Source organism: Chanodichthys erythropterus, chromosome 7 (assembly GCF_024489055.1).
Source record: "Chanodichthys erythropterus isolate Z2021 chromosome 7, ASM2448905v1, whole genome shotgun sequence".
NCBI classification, from domain to species: Eukaryota; Metazoa; Chordata; class Actinopteri; order Cypriniformes; family Xenocyprididae; genus Chanodichthys; species Chanodichthys erythropterus.
Genome location: NC_090227.1, coordinates 613,227 through 629,075, shown reverse-complemented (window position 1 = coordinate 629,075; position 15,849 = coordinate 613,227). Strand labels below are relative to the sequence as shown.

The following is a 15,849-nucleotide window of genomic DNA, read 5'->3' as shown; positions in this document are numbered from 1 at the left end:
GACTGGAACGGACAGGAGAGGTCCTGCATCTCGTTTCCCCAATATTACCTGTCTAGAGACGGAAGTAAACCTGCCAGAGGCTTTCAAACCCCCCATATAGTCTGTCTAAAGCATAAACCCCTCCACTGCAGAGAATCAATACATCTGCAGCCCGTTTCAGAGCAGACGCTCAAGGACGTCCCGTCTAACTGCGCCGGAGCTTCACATTATGCTTTGAGAAACAAAGGAGCGTGAGGTGAGCCACTGAATCAAACGGGCCGGTGTTTGTGTGTGTGAGGAGGAGGTAAACGACCCGGCTTAAGTGAGTGTTTACTGGGTAAACACGCAGGACGGACGGGTGGGAAATGCTGTTGACTCGGGATTAGCGGCAGAGGAATATCGTGATTGGTCAATACACCTGCTTCCTCCTCACTAAAGGTCACTCGTGTTGATGGAGAGACTTCGATTCAGACGTCAACATCAGAGAAACACCACAGGTCTATGAGTGTGATGCGGTCTCCAGCGGTCTGGAGGGGTTTTTGAAGGTCTGAAGGAGTCTTGTAGTTCATATGCTCTGTATGATGTGTTAACAGAGAGATCTTCTGTGGTTTGTTGCAGCTGACGCAGGAATGATTTTATTAAAGCTGATGTAGCCTACTACATTATTTTGATATTATCAAAACACTAGCTTTTCCAATAACAACCTGCATTTTCCAACAACTCAGCTGACAGGTAATGTTCTCAGAACGTTCTGGCAAGGTTCCCTCAAAGTTGTGAACAAACGTTCTTCCAGTAACATTAAAAGAACGTTTGTTCATAGTTATCTGGTCTTTAATAACGTTCTCAACACATTGGCATGGAAACTTTATTTCTGAAATGTTTCAGTTGGATGTTTGTCTAATGTTTTTTAAATGTTGCTACTTGTTTCAGAACGTTCAGAGAACATTCAAAAATAACTGCATAATGTTTGAATGGAATGTTCCCTTAACATTTGCATAGCTGAAAAAAAAAAAGAATAAATCTAGACATTTTAACATTCAGAAATAACGTTAAATTAAACATTAATAGAGAAGATATTCCAATAACAAGCTATTTTTTGGGGGTCATAATGCTCAGCTTTATTGAGAGCTGGTTCATTAAATCTATTTGTACTTCATACATAGTGAAATGACTTAATGAAAAGAAAATTATGAATATTATTATATATGTTCCCATGATTTTCATACTTCAGTGCTCAAACGAACGATTCACCATTGCTTTTAAACACTGAATCTCTTTGTTATTGAACAGAATTAACCAAATTAGGGACAGTGTGTATGAAAATGTGCTTAATATGTTTTAAGAATGTTTTCCCAATGTTCCCATTAAGTTATGAAAATGAAACATTCTGAACTTTTTCAAAACGTCCAGTTTTTTAAATGTTTTAAAAACATTTTTTTTTTCTTGGTTATGTGAACATTGAGGGAACATTTCATTGTATCATTCTGCAAACATTATGGGAATGTTACTTTTGAATGTTCTCTGAATGTTCTGAAACAAGTAGCAACATTTAAAAAATGTTACATGAACCTCTAAAACATTTCAGAAAAGGCATTTCATGAAAGATGTATAAATAATGTCAATGTGCTAACGTTTTGAGAACATTCATAAAGAACAGGTAACTTTGACATTACTGGAAGAACGCTTGTTCATAACTTTGAGAGAACGTTGCCAGAACGTTCCCTGTGAGCTGTGTGTTTCCCATATGATTGGGTTGTTGTTAGTCATGCCGGCATGACATTTCGTTCAGTGCCCCTCTCATTAAAGTGTCACTAACATTTAAAGCAGACAGAGTGCAATCGAATGCGATGTGAGATATATGAATTTTGTATTGCATGATCTCCTCTACATATTTCTCCTCCATCATCTTCCTGTCTTCCATCCCGGGAGCTCCTCTTCATCCTCTCTTCAGTATCTTCACAGCAACTGTGGACATTCTTTGAAACAAGTGAAACTGAATCATATGGTTTGGTATATATAATATACATTAATATTTGCATATAATAAATATTGAACTGGTTTGTGTTTATTTCACACTATTTCATTATAGCTTTAAACATGTGATCATTCTTATTATCAGAATAGATTTTCCTAGATTGATTTTCATAGTTTCAAGCTTGAAGGTTTGGGTAAATCAATAAAATCTATAAGCAGCTCATAATGAAAAATAAATGATGAAGGAATGAAAAAAAAAAAATTACCCAGTTTCAATGTGACCTTCATAACAAAACAAACAAATCTGTCTCAATTTTTCACTGTATCCTCTATTATTTTATGAGGCTGAGCATGGCCTGCTTTTTTTATTAAATACATGTTGTGTCTGTTTATATAATTGATTGACGATCCCTGTGAGATTTCCACTCAATCTGTGCACATTAATGAGAGTTTACAGCAGCCTCCACCTGCACCGGAGCTCCGGGAGAATCCGCATTGTCATTCCGCCAGCAGTGCGTTTCTCTCGGCTGCCCCCGCGAGCTGCAGCGCAGGTAGACGCCGCATTAAGTAGGTCAACAGCGCAATCGATGGGGTGAGACGCGGCCGTGAGCGCAGCAGTCCAGCGCTCTCTAAATTGTCTTCCAGCGTCTTCCCTCCAGAGAGAGCAGACCTTCACAGCCGCTGTAAAAGCTGCATGCCCGCCTCACTCTCCCAGAGTCTCTCCCTCAGGACGGAGCAATGTCACAAACTCTGGCATTTTTATAATCAATTTAAAGTCCCGGCTGCGAGAGCTTCTCCGTGTTGCTAATCCCAAAGTGACTTTTAAGACTGAACTGCGAGGAGGATAATCAATTTTATACAGAGTCCTTCTCAGAAAGACACGAAGATGGAGAGAGCGGGAACGGGAGGATATTGAAGAACGTGACGAACTTGGAGTGATGATGGCATAGGTGACCACATTTTACTAGATTAATCAACGCTGATCAACATAACCTCAGGGACGTCATACATCCATATTGCAACAGTCAACAGTTATTGGAGTAACAAGAAAGCAACACACCTGATATTGCTTATATACAACAGTTCAATAAATGAATCGGTTGAGTAAATGATTCAGTGACTCATTCAGACAGCTATGGCAAGCCGTTTTGACTTTTATTCATTCTCAGGATATGAATTCTTGATATCAACAATTCAATTTTCACTAGTTAAAAAGATAATTCTTGATATTAGGAATTACATTTCCACTAGTAACAAAGTTCATTTTTGATATTCACTAGAATTTTCACTAGTTAAAATGCACATTTTTGATATCAATAATTATATTTCCACTAGTAAAAACTATAATTCTTGATATCTGTAATTGTATTTTCACTAGTGAAATGTCACCAAAGGCTGCCATTCAAATTCAGTTGTTGATATCAAGAATTGATTTCTTACTAGTTGAAATTCCAATTTCACATATCAGAAATACAATTCATACTAGTAAAAATAATTTTTGATATCAAGAATTCAGTTGTCACTAGTTGAAATGTCAGTTCTTGATATCATCAATTGACTTGGTACTAGTAAAAAAAGTTAATTTTTGATATCAATAATTTGATTTTCACTAGTGACAATGTTATAGTTTCTCATATCATGAATGTGATTGTTACTAGTAAGAAAGCCATTTTAGATATCTGAAATTATATTGATATCAGAAATACATTTTCAGATATCAAAAATGAACATTTTTACTAGTAGCAATTCAATTGTTGATATCAAGAACTGACATTTCAACCAGTGACAACTGAATTCTTGATATCAAAAATTCACATTTTACTGTAATTATTGATATCAAAAATTACGATTTTTACTAGTAAGAATTGTATTTCTGATATGTGAAATTGAAACTTCAACTAGTAAGAACTCAATTCTTGATATCAACAACTGAATTTGAATGGCAGCCTTTGGTGACATTTCACTAGTGAAAATACAATTACAGATATCAAGAATTATAGTTTTTACTAGTGGAAATATAATTATTGATATCAAAAATGTGCATTTTAACTAGTGAAAATATATCAAGAATTATAGTTTTTACTAGTGGAAATTCAACTGTTGATATCAAGAAGTAACATTGTTACTAGTGGAAATGTAATTCCTGATATCAGCAACTGAATTGTTGATATCAAGAATACATATCCTGAGATGTGAATAAGATATCCTGAGATGTGCCATAGACAGCGGGCCTGTTCCAATCCAACATTTTTGTTCTTGACTATTTGTCTACTTACATGATGTATTTTCTGTATTCCACCCAAGTGTTCAAGTGGGCATGATTGATCACCCAATTTAGGCTGCGTCCCAAATGCCACACTTCATGTGAACTTTCAGTCTTGTGGACTTGGCCGCTGCATGCGTGTCCATCTCTGCACCAATAAAATCTACCAATTCAGCAGCAATATTAGTAAAATCCTTTATGTTTTATTAGCGATTAAAATGTAAGGTCTAATAAATCAGTTGAATGAATGATTCAGTGATTCACTCACTTGTCGGAATGATGTAATCGTGTGGAGAGAGAAAACAATCCCCACCACTGACTGACAGCCTGTCTGGAATACTGTTTCAGAAATAAATATAAATATATGTGTTCTTGTGCATCAGCCATGACATCACAGACACCTATAAAGGCTATTGGTTATTTTAACGGCAGGACCAAAGTGCACAAGTTAATCAATCAAACTGGTTTGGTTTGAGTCAGTCAGAGGATTATATCTGAGTTTTACAGCAAGAAGGCCAGAGACAGCAGTTATCAAGTTATTATAAAACACAGACTTGACATTCATTCAGTCAATCAATAATGGGACAGAAAAAGGAGTTTCTCATCAAAGAAACAGTGATTTTAGAGCCATGGCTCAAGAGGCATTTATTGATCAGTCAGGGCTGGCGAAGAAATTGTTTTCGTATGTGTCTGTGCATTTGAGTCTGATGATGTAATACCTCATGCAACTGAGCCAATATTCAGAGTCAAATCTGATCACAATATAGTGTAAGCTCATAAACGTGCAACAGAAACGTTTCCAATTAACTAAAGTCATGGCATCAGGACTCTAATCTGGCCTGAAAGCCCATTTGCAAGCTTAACTCATCTGGCATGATGTCATTATTTCAGGCAGCAGCTGATCACAGCACTTCTCTTGGTCTTAGATTCACTTCACACGTTTCCCAAAAGCTCTTGCTTTGTCGTAATAAATGGGGCTGCGATTGCTTTTAGAGTATAAATCTGTGTTAGAAGGTGATTTGGCTGGGAAGAACCACACAGGCTCAACCAATAGTGTCATTTTTTTTTTTTTTTTTTAATCAGTTAGTATGTTTTAGTTTGGTGCTTGCAGGAAATTAATGTAATGACAAGACTGATGGAGCCACAAAAACATGCAAAAATACAAACATTAGGACACTTAAAGGGTTAGTTCACCCACAAATGAAAATTACTCATTCCACACCCGTAAGACCTTCGTTCATCTTCAGAACACAAATTAAGATATTTTTGATGAAATCCGAAGGCTCAGTGAGGCCTGAGCAATGACATTTCCTCTCTCAAGATCCATTAATGTACTAAAAACATATTTTTGGAGAGGAAATGTCATTGCTGGCTATTTCATCAAAAATATCTTAATTTGTGTTCTGAAGATTTTAAGGTCTTATGGGTGTGGAATGGCATGAAGGTGAGTAATTAATGACATTATTTTCATTTTTGGGTGAACTAACCCTTTAAGCATACGCGCCATTATCACATTCAGTCCCTCGTGACTTTCATTGTTGTGAGTTCATTGTAATTACAAGATTCCATCTTTTAAAAAGCGTTCACGTCCTTGTAGAACTTGCAACCTGGGAATTTTCTGAGAGCTCCTGCTTGATTCATTAGGTGTTGATAGTGTTGCCATTGAATGTGACGTGTTGTCGTCTCAAAGTTAGGGTAATTACGACATGGTCTGAATGCAGCAAATTCCCCGGATTCCAGGTGTGAGTGCGTACGTTTACGTCTCAGCATCCTTCCCTCACAGCAGCACACACACATTCACTCTGCTCTCGTCCTGATGCAAAGTGACACATGAAGTGCAGCTAATTGAAAAGCCTTCTGGCACCTAATTTCACCCGACAGCAAATACATTTTTCAGTGTTTCGCTTCTGCCTCGCAGCTCATACATACTAAAACAAAAACATTTCCAGCAAACAAGGCGGCAGATATTGATGGATCGACCGCGAGATGCTTTTATATGGTAACAGAGCATGTGATGGCATACTAGGCTACTACTTTAAGCCATGAAATACACAGAACATCATGTTTTTGACCCTTCGAGATGAACACAAAACATCAGCTATTAAGTGCTTGCAAAAAGTTTTGATTTCCACCCGTCACATCATTTATTATTTACTTAATAATAGTGAACATTTTAAATGACATAATAAAAAGGAAGTGACAGTTTTGGCTAGTTCTGCTGTCACTTCACATCAGCAAGTTGTTTCTTTTTCATGCTTGATTTGTAAATCATAACAGATCCTCTCTGGCACAGACACAATGATGGCGACAGGTGTAAAATCAACAGTTTATTGTGTGAACGGCAGGAACCGACACAATCGCAGGTGAGTAGAGACTTTTGCACTGGTGATTCTTGAATGAATCGTTCTTTTTCTCTGTTGTTAACCTTACCTTGATAAGAGAAAAAATATGTCCTTTGGGTCTGAATCAACAATAGGGGACAAATATTTGATGCATATCGAGGTATAAAGGCACATAAGCTCGACTGAGCCGGACAGATGACCTACAGCTGGATAATGATTCATTCTGGATATATATTCAATAAACTATGAGGGATGAATGTGAGATTAAAGAGAGAGAACTGACGCCCTGAAACTTTAATGGCTCGCTCCTGAGGATGAGCTTTTGTTGAAGAAAACGTACATGAGAAAGAGAAATATTTCCACATAAGAGTGTGTTGTGTCCGGGTTACAGATGCAGAGCGACGTTATTGTGTTGCAGATCGATTGAAAAACCAGACAATCGTGCAAAAGTCAACTATCAGTCCTATTGAGATTCACAGGTGAAGAACAAAGAAACTGAATTGACTTTTATTGTTGCTGTTGTTCTACAAGGAGCCTGGGGAAGGAGAGAGAGAGAGAGAGAGAGAGAGGGTAAGTCATGCAGAACCACTTTAGATGTACAATATTTGTGTCATCAATCTCTCAGGAAGAAAAAAAAAACTTAATATGAGTTTAGATGGAAAGAAAAGCAAATGGTGCTGACCATGAAATGCCAGATTGCTCACTGTCGTAGCCGTAGATCTGTGCAGCACTCGAACGACAGTGTCGTACTTTCACTTGATTCAGTTCTAGACATGCATGCAAAAATACTAATAAATACAGAGAGAATATTTGTTGTAGAGTAAAACTTATTAAAAGCTTTCCCTGCACGAGTGTCAGATAGAATTTCAGCCTAATTTAGTGACATCACGGGTGTTTTTGACTCTATATAACATATACAAAAAATCATAAATTAAAACATATTAATAATATCATAAAATGTGCATTTGAATAAAGTGCATTTTTATGTATTTTGGAATAATTTGAAAGATCCAGACAGAAAAAGTGACCACTGACCCACATGCATTATAGACTGATGCTGCTGATCTGAGATCAGATTTCACGCGTTCGGTGACTCCGGTGACTTGACCCTGAGGTCACAGATCTGTGTTAGAGCTGACCTGGAAACATCACCTCCACCCGAACCCAAGGGCTCTTAAAGGAAGAAAGACTTCATTTCATTCCTAACACGAAGCTTCAGAAGAATACAGAAGCGAATATACAGGCATATGGACCACTGCTTGATTCTCATGAAAAACACCATGTGTAATGAGTTAATGGAGGAGAAGATACTGAAACCAACAGGGAAGCAAACATTAAAAAAGGAGAGGAAGGAGCTCCTCAATCTGTCACGTCACTATAATGCTGACGGAGTAAGAGAAGGTGGATGAGAGAGAGGATGGAGGGATGAAGGGAAGCGTGCTGGGACTGATGAAGTGCTCTGCCGTGTCTTAATGAAGGCCAGCATCTGGACCACAGCGAGAGAGAGAGAGAGAGAGAGATGCATTACTGAGAGCCGCTGGAGGAAGAAGAGCAGACGGTGAAGCTTTAAAGAAAATCTGATTATCCACATAAGCCCACTACAATCTATATCACAATGTGAATGCCTATACAGTTTACTCTGATTTATGGCACCAAATGGGAGACAAAAAGGCCATTTTTTCATATGCTATAATGCAAGATGCAACTCTTTCAATGCTTATTATCATTTCAATTGATTTAATGCAAAATAAATAAATAAATAAATAAATAAATCACTGTGGAAATAACAATGAACTCAATACAACACACAATAATTATGGAAGCCTATTTCTGCCACAGAATGAAAACAAATCACACTTTTGAAAATCATAATTGACATTAAAAGTCAAAATTATCATGACATAGTCACATTTATGAGATGAAAACTCAAAGATGATGACATACCAACTTAAAAAGTTAAAACTGACATACTAAATTGAAATTATGACTTAAAGGGCACCTATAATGTCTCTTTCACAAGATGTAATATAAGTCTCTGGTGTCTCCAGAATGTGTGTGTGAAGTTTCAGCTCAAAATCCCCCACAGATCATTTATTATAGCTTGTCAAATTATTTGGGTGTGAGCAAAAACACGCCGTTTTTATGTGTGTCCCTTTAAATGCAAATGAGCTGCTGCTCCCGCCCCCTTTCCAGAAGAGGGCGGAGCTTTAACAGCTCAACAACAACAAAGCTGGAGAATCTCACGCAGCCAAAATGAGGATTGTCAGTAACGGTGTTCAGCCTTACAAAACGTCTCAGGTTACGCATGTAACCATGGTTCCCTGAGAACAGGGAATGAGACAAAAATGTCAAATGTAGGGCAATTACGATAAGACTTCAGAAATGCAAACTAAAAACTCGTTCCAGTGTTTCTAAAACTACTTTGTTACCTGAAGTGTGTCTCTTTGAGCGTCACACGCCATCCACATGCAGTTTCAGAGAATGTGATGTGCGTAGTGTGATATATTTGCATTAACATGAGCCGAATCACAGCGTTATAAGGACGCATTTCTGCAGTGTGAGAGCTGCTGTATAGTTGATTATGAAGGATGCCTGTGAAGCTGTGGAGGCTAAAGGCTAACAGAACACCAGATAAACAGCAGCCAGCGCTCCGGATAAGCATCTTATCAGCACAGGTGAAGTGTGAGTGTTTACTTTCCCAGGTTTCCCACTGCATAACTGACTTCACACGCCTCCGACTCAACGTGTTTATATGAGTATGAGGAAAGGAAGGAAATGTTAGGTGGCCCTGATCAATCATTCTCCAAACAAATAAGGGAAGGATACACTTTGAAAAGGAAGTGTTGTGTCTTATTTTCTCAACTTTTCCCCTCTGTGGTCAACGTTTAGTTCATAAAATAGAAAATACTATGCTACACATTCAATACGGTACACATGAGTGTACTTTTGCATTCTGAAAGCAACTATACATTTGCATTAAACATCAGGCTCTTTTACCTCACAAGATCAAGGAAGGCATGATTCCTCAAGATGTGACACTTATGAGCAAGTTTATTCATCCACATTCACCTTGACTGAACCTGAACTGCTTCAGTATTTCTTCCTTCATAACTTCCAATCATGCTGATGCAGAAATGCTCCATATTCATTCACAACCCTTCATCTTAATAGATGAAGACTCTTGCCTCGCTTTCACTTGTCCATAAAACATGTCATATCCTCTATTAGTTTTCTCCAAGCGTCCCAGACCGAGACACCTAATTTCCACATACGTATGAATTATGCTTTCAAATGGAGTAGCCCGGAAGCATCCGCTGAGGAATGTGTGCAGCAGGATCATCAATCAGCACATCATTCAGGGTCTCTCCTCTTCTGTGGGAATCACACCTAGAGAACTGAAGCAATCCTATTAAGCACACAAGCCTCCCTCCAGACCTTTTCAATAGGGTTCATCAGGACACTGCAGGCCATCTCTCTCTCCTTTTGTCTTTCTTGAGGGCAGATATATCTTCTGCGGGGAAGAAGCCCCCTATATAGAGAGCTGCATGCTCCAGTGCTTACAGAGACAGATGGGCCGGGACAGGGGCATGGTGTTTCGCTGTACGCTGAGGGCTGACAGCATTACAATAGATATATACAGTGTATTATTAAAGGCCCTCTTGCTGTGCGCTCTTAAATGCATGCAATGCACACGCAAACATCTGTGAGGGATGCAGAGTTTCTCCTAATCCTTTATTTAAAAACTAACAGGTAGAACTACTGAGGAGACACCTGATTTGTTGGGAGCTTTAACATACACAGCGATCCGAGAACTTTAAAGCCGCTTTGGGCAAAAATCTGAGTTTGTGATGTAATGAAAGTAGTGACAGATTTTCTCCGTATTGTGATGTACAGATTCCAGTGACAAGCAATTTGTCTGTCCATTTTTTTCATATGCTATAATGCTAGATGCAACTCAGCCAATGCTTATTATCATTTCATTTGATTTAATGCAAAAAAAAAAAAAAAAATCTTTTGGAAATATATCTGTGGCTTTAACACAGCAGTATCGTGATATAGGGAGAGTGTAATAGAAACGCTATAATGCCTAAAGAATAGGATATTACTGTATTAATTTCCTGGGGGAAAGTGATGAGTTACAGTATAAATCACAAAATAGGAAATAACAATGAACTCAATACAATACAATAATTATGGAAGCCTATTTCCACCACAGAATGAAAACAAATCACACTTTTGAAAATCATAATTGACATAAAAAGTCAAAACTGTCATGACATAGTCATATTTATGAGATGAAAACTCAAAGATGATGACATACCAACTTAAATTTACATACTAAATTGAAATTATGACTTAAAGGGCACCTATAATGCCTCTTTCACAAGATGTAATATCAGTCTCTGGTGTCTCCTGAATGTGTGTGTGAACTTTCAGCTCAAATTACCCCACAGATCATTTATTATAGCTTGTCATATTTTTTTTTGTTTTTGTGTGTGTCCCTTTAAATGCAAATGAGATGCTGCTTTCCAGAAGAGGGCGGGGCTTTAACAGCTCAACAACAACAAAGCTGGAGAATCTCACGCAGCCAAAATGAGGATTGTCAGTAATGGTGTTCAGCCTTACATTGTTCAAAATCACAGCCAATCAGAAGAGATTGTGGGCGGAGTCTCACTCGCAATCAAATCAATCCAAAATCAGATTCTGTATCCTGAATTCAAATTCAATGCAAATTCAAAAGGCAATATTTAATGCAATGTGACACACAACTGGCTGAACACATATGAGGGTCCAGTCCGGTTCGGTGTTCATTAGCGAGAAAAGCACCTGAAGTGTCTGTCACTGCTGTAATGACTGATAGAGGCCTGGCAGCTGTATTAACACTGAGAGTTCAAGCTCAGCATCTATTTTCCCAGGTTTTCCATTATGCTTTACTCCACAGGGATTCATTAACAATTAATTAGTATTCGCCGATGGCCAGTGGAAAAGAAAACAACTAGAAGTTACAGCTCACAAAGTCCTAGTGAAGCATCAGCTGTGGGGAAAGTTACGGAGGAAGGAAGAACAGATTAGATAGGCGACAGCTCGCTTCTTGATTTAAATTGCTTTTCTTGCGCACGCGAGCCTCCCTCAGTGACCAGCCTGATTGGGCCGAAACCTTTCTGCCATGATTACCGCCAGAATGAGAGCATGAAGCAGAAGAAGGGTTTTCATGGCGGAGGGAGCTTGTTAAAGGAGGCTCCTATCTCACATGCCAACAGGGCGTCTATTTAAAACAATCAGTCGAGTGATGTTTCATCTCCATTCCTCTGCATTCATGCACACATCCATGCTGTTGCTGGAAATATCAAGCTGTGCTTCCATGACGACAGGCCGACATCAAAGCGAGGCTTTTGAAAGCGGGATTTATGTTTTATAGTCTGAGTCTTGCCAATGCGTTTCCTAAAGCACTCATGATGTCCACAGCTGAATGTCAAGTGTCTCTGCCGTCATGAACCGAGAGACAAGTATATGTGATCTACAACAGTTAGCCAGATTCATCTGGCAACCAAATTCACAGATGGAGTCAGGGCCATTTTCTTTTTCTTTTTTTTTATTTTGGAAAATGCAATGCAACGCCAATTGATTCCCTGGGAATGCATGAACTGATATACATCTTGAATAAAAGCAAACTTGGGATAAAAGCATCTACCAAATGCATAAATGTAATTTATTGTTCACAATAACACGCCGTTATTTCACGCCGACTTTAAAATCACGAACATTTTGACAGCGTGTAGTCTAAACGAGTGCAGTGAGAGTGGAAACAACACACTACACGACCTTTCCATAGTCATTTCCATAATGAAGTGTTTGACTTATCTTGCGCTGCACGTGTGACCGTTCTGTACAAACGGATTGCTTATTATCCCAGTCCAATGACGTGAACCGTGACCGAGCTCTGACATGATCTCAACAGATGGAGATCTGAGTCCTGCTGTGAGCTGACCGGACGCAGGCTTTGATGAACGTGACGTAAATATGGCTGGAGTGGCTGTAATCAGGCAAGAGCTGGTTAATTCAGTGCTATTGTTGGGGGATTTTTCAGCATAGTAATACACTTCTCAGGGAAATCAACCTGCAAATGGTTTACTTGCTGTGGCCTTCACATAATATAGGCCAAAAAAATGCAAATTTCAGTGTTAAAGAGGTCATGAACTGAGAAATCAACTTTTCCTTGAGTTTCTGATATATAAGAGGTCATAAGAATATCCTGTTTTCAGAACTGAAAACTTCACTGTTAGTCCAATTAAAGCTTTTATTGACACCAGATCCAGAGAACGACTGATCCTGGAATGTGTCTATAGATGGTGAAACTCCGCCTCTGCAGAAGAAATCAACGCCTACTTCATCATTGCATGCGTTAGCTCCGCCCACCGGTGTGTCAGTGAGATGAGGAGGAGAGAAGAGCGATACAGGACTAAAATAACATTACCTTTCAAAGGATCCTAATGCAGGAATATGCTTATTTATTTTCAACAATGTGAATGTCTCAGTTGAGCTTTATTTATTTGTATTCGGTTCATTTCACTGTGGATTCTTTGGTAAATCAATTTCATTTCAGCGCAAACAGACTATTACGTTAGTAATGCAACATCATGTCAGTAACTGTGTTCATTCTAATGCCTGATCTGATATTAATGATTCATGTACAGTCAGATGATCTTTATCTGTGTGTCAGTAAATCAATCCAGTGACTAAACGCTCAACTTCATGTTGTTTCTCTTATTAGGATGAAAATAATCTGTAAACGGTGATTAAATTATATATAGAAAGTGATCAAAGGATGCTCCCTTTACAATCACTGGAGCTGTCAATCAAACAGAGTTTATCAGTGACTGAGTTCTGGACTATTCAACAAATCTCTTATTTAGATTGAGTTTGCACTGTTAGTTATGATGAAAGCATTCGTTAGTGTGCAGAAATTGAGTTTCAATAACAAGATCACTGCTTTCGTGATCTCAACAACATGTCTGTGATCGACTACAATGTTCATCACTGCAACCTTTCATGCCACGATCTAAATATAATGCTGTAATTAACACTTTTCATGATTAGGTAATCTTGAGAACTGTAATAGCAAAATGTGATAAAAGTTTTCGAGACAGTAATAGTACTATTTCATATGGAAAGATGTCAGCCAATCACAGCAGTGGGCGTTTCCACTGAAGTCTCACAGAGACACGCCCCTTAAAACAGAGCGTTCAAATCAGAAGCTAAAATCAGGGTAGGAAAAATGCCTTTTATTTCTAAATTATGACTATTTTATGTAAAAAGCATATTAATATTATAAGTGCACCCCAGGAAACATTAGAAAACAATAAAACAGTGCAGTTAATGACCCCATTAATATTTAATGTTGTTCAATTCTAATGATTTAATGTTTGTCTGATGGTGGACATGTTTTAACACTTGTTATTTGCCATTAAATTAAAAATTATTATAGTTTATATGTAAAATGTAGAGTTTTTGACCCACTTAAGTTAGGACTTCAGTACATCTTTATATGTATTTTTTAGTTACTTCTATTGTCTTTGAAATATGATTAAAGTTACTGCTGAACATACTGAAAATGATCAATAAATTATCATTTTAATGTTAAATAAATGTCATTTATTTAAATACATTTGTAATGATGAAGTTGCTTTTAAGTGCACTTCTTTTTCATGAGGGTGTACATATAGCCAGGGGAGTCGGTCAAAGACCATATCTTCTTCTTCTCAGTGGACGTGCAGACATGTAATTGGACACTGACCACATTAAAACCAGGTCTAGCTTCATAGTCTGGATTCATAATTACCCAGCCACCCCTGCAGGTTATGCTAATGAGCGCTGGCCCTCATAAGTAGGCTATCTATATGCAGAGTCTCCTGTAATGGATTTGCTCATTTATTACTGTTAATGTGTTAATGTTCACTGATGAGGAGGGGAAAGAGATGATGATGAAGATGACATCACTTATAAGAACTAGATCCGCTCTGAGACAGAGATATTTATTCACGTTACCAGAGCTTTTAGACACACATCAGGTTTTATGACTGATTGTTGTCATTCTCGTTCAATATCTGCGGTCGGCAGCGTCTCATTCTTCATCCTCACACACACACACACACACACACACACACACACACACACACACACACACACACACACACACACACTGCAACAGTCCATTTTTGAGCACTTAACTGTATTTCTGTGGTTTATCTGCGGTTCCTTCAGCTTGCCGTTGCTCCCGGATGCCAGCCCATTTCCCCTGAAACCAGAGATGCATTGTGGGTAATAAAGGGCCATAAAGTGCATAAGTGAGAACCTGATCCACGGAGTCAGATCATGGCAAAAGCAAGTCGGATCGCACACATCAGATCCCTCCGGCTGGACTTCAGATGACATCGGTGGAAGATTGATGGAATGAAGGACATTAATAGAATAATGGCAGAAGATTCACTCAGAACTTTTTTAAAAGACGACCTGGTAAAACCCAGTGAGAATCACATGAGGACAGAGGAAAGTCATTACGTGCGGTAGTCTCGCGGGAAATAAGAACAGAGTATCCGGTTTACACAGTGATATGAAGCGCTGTTATACGTCTATCATATTCTAATACACACAGAGAAAACATTCATCTCAGTGATTCACATTCAGCTCCGGGAACTACAGAACATGGACTGCTTTATGATCTATATTCAATAAACAAGAAGTTAATACTGTACTGTCAGTTACTGTAAATGCATTTAAAGAGAGCACACTTTCAGGATTTTCTTGACACACAAATATGCTTTATTTATTTATTTATTTATTTATTTATTAAAACTTTTACTTTATCCCTTTCATGCATGAATTATGATAACCTCAGTCAAAACATGTTTCCTGTGTTTTTATTGCTCTTATAGGGCATGAAAAACAAGATTGGAAATGTTTTTTTTTTACACATATTTTTCTGGGAGATTTCCAGATGTCCACTTGAGTAGACAGCATGTGTTTATGGTTTAAACTGAAGAGATACTGTATTAAACATAATAAAGTGATAACAACAATATTGTGTGTTTTAACAAACCAATCAATAAAATTGTATGAAATCATGCGAAAACGATGAAATATATACAAAAAATATAAATGTGAAATATTGCAAACGCAATTGAACTTCACGTATCTGATGGAATCACGTCCTTGTGTTCTGCATCAGAGATCCCTAAAACCTCTCGAGGTAAAACTGGAAACCCAATTCAGATGCTCCCTGCAGTGTTCCAG

The 15,849-nt window shown here is 38.1% G+C and overlaps 1 long non-coding RNA gene across 1 annotated transcript; it reads right to left on the bottom strand.

The window, feature by feature from the left end:
• Positions 1-6,626: 6,626 nt before the first annotated feature.
• On the bottom strand, positions 6,627-9,221 carry LOC137022520 (uncharacterized). Its single transcript, XR_010895397.1, has 3 exons — positions 7,594-9,221; positions 7,241-7,325; positions 6,627-7,093 (listed from the first exon to the last, which is right to left on the bottom strand). It is a non-coding gene; the product is annotated as an uncharacterized lncRNA (long non-coding RNA).
• Between the last annotated feature and the right edge of the window lie 6,628 nt (positions 9,222-15,849).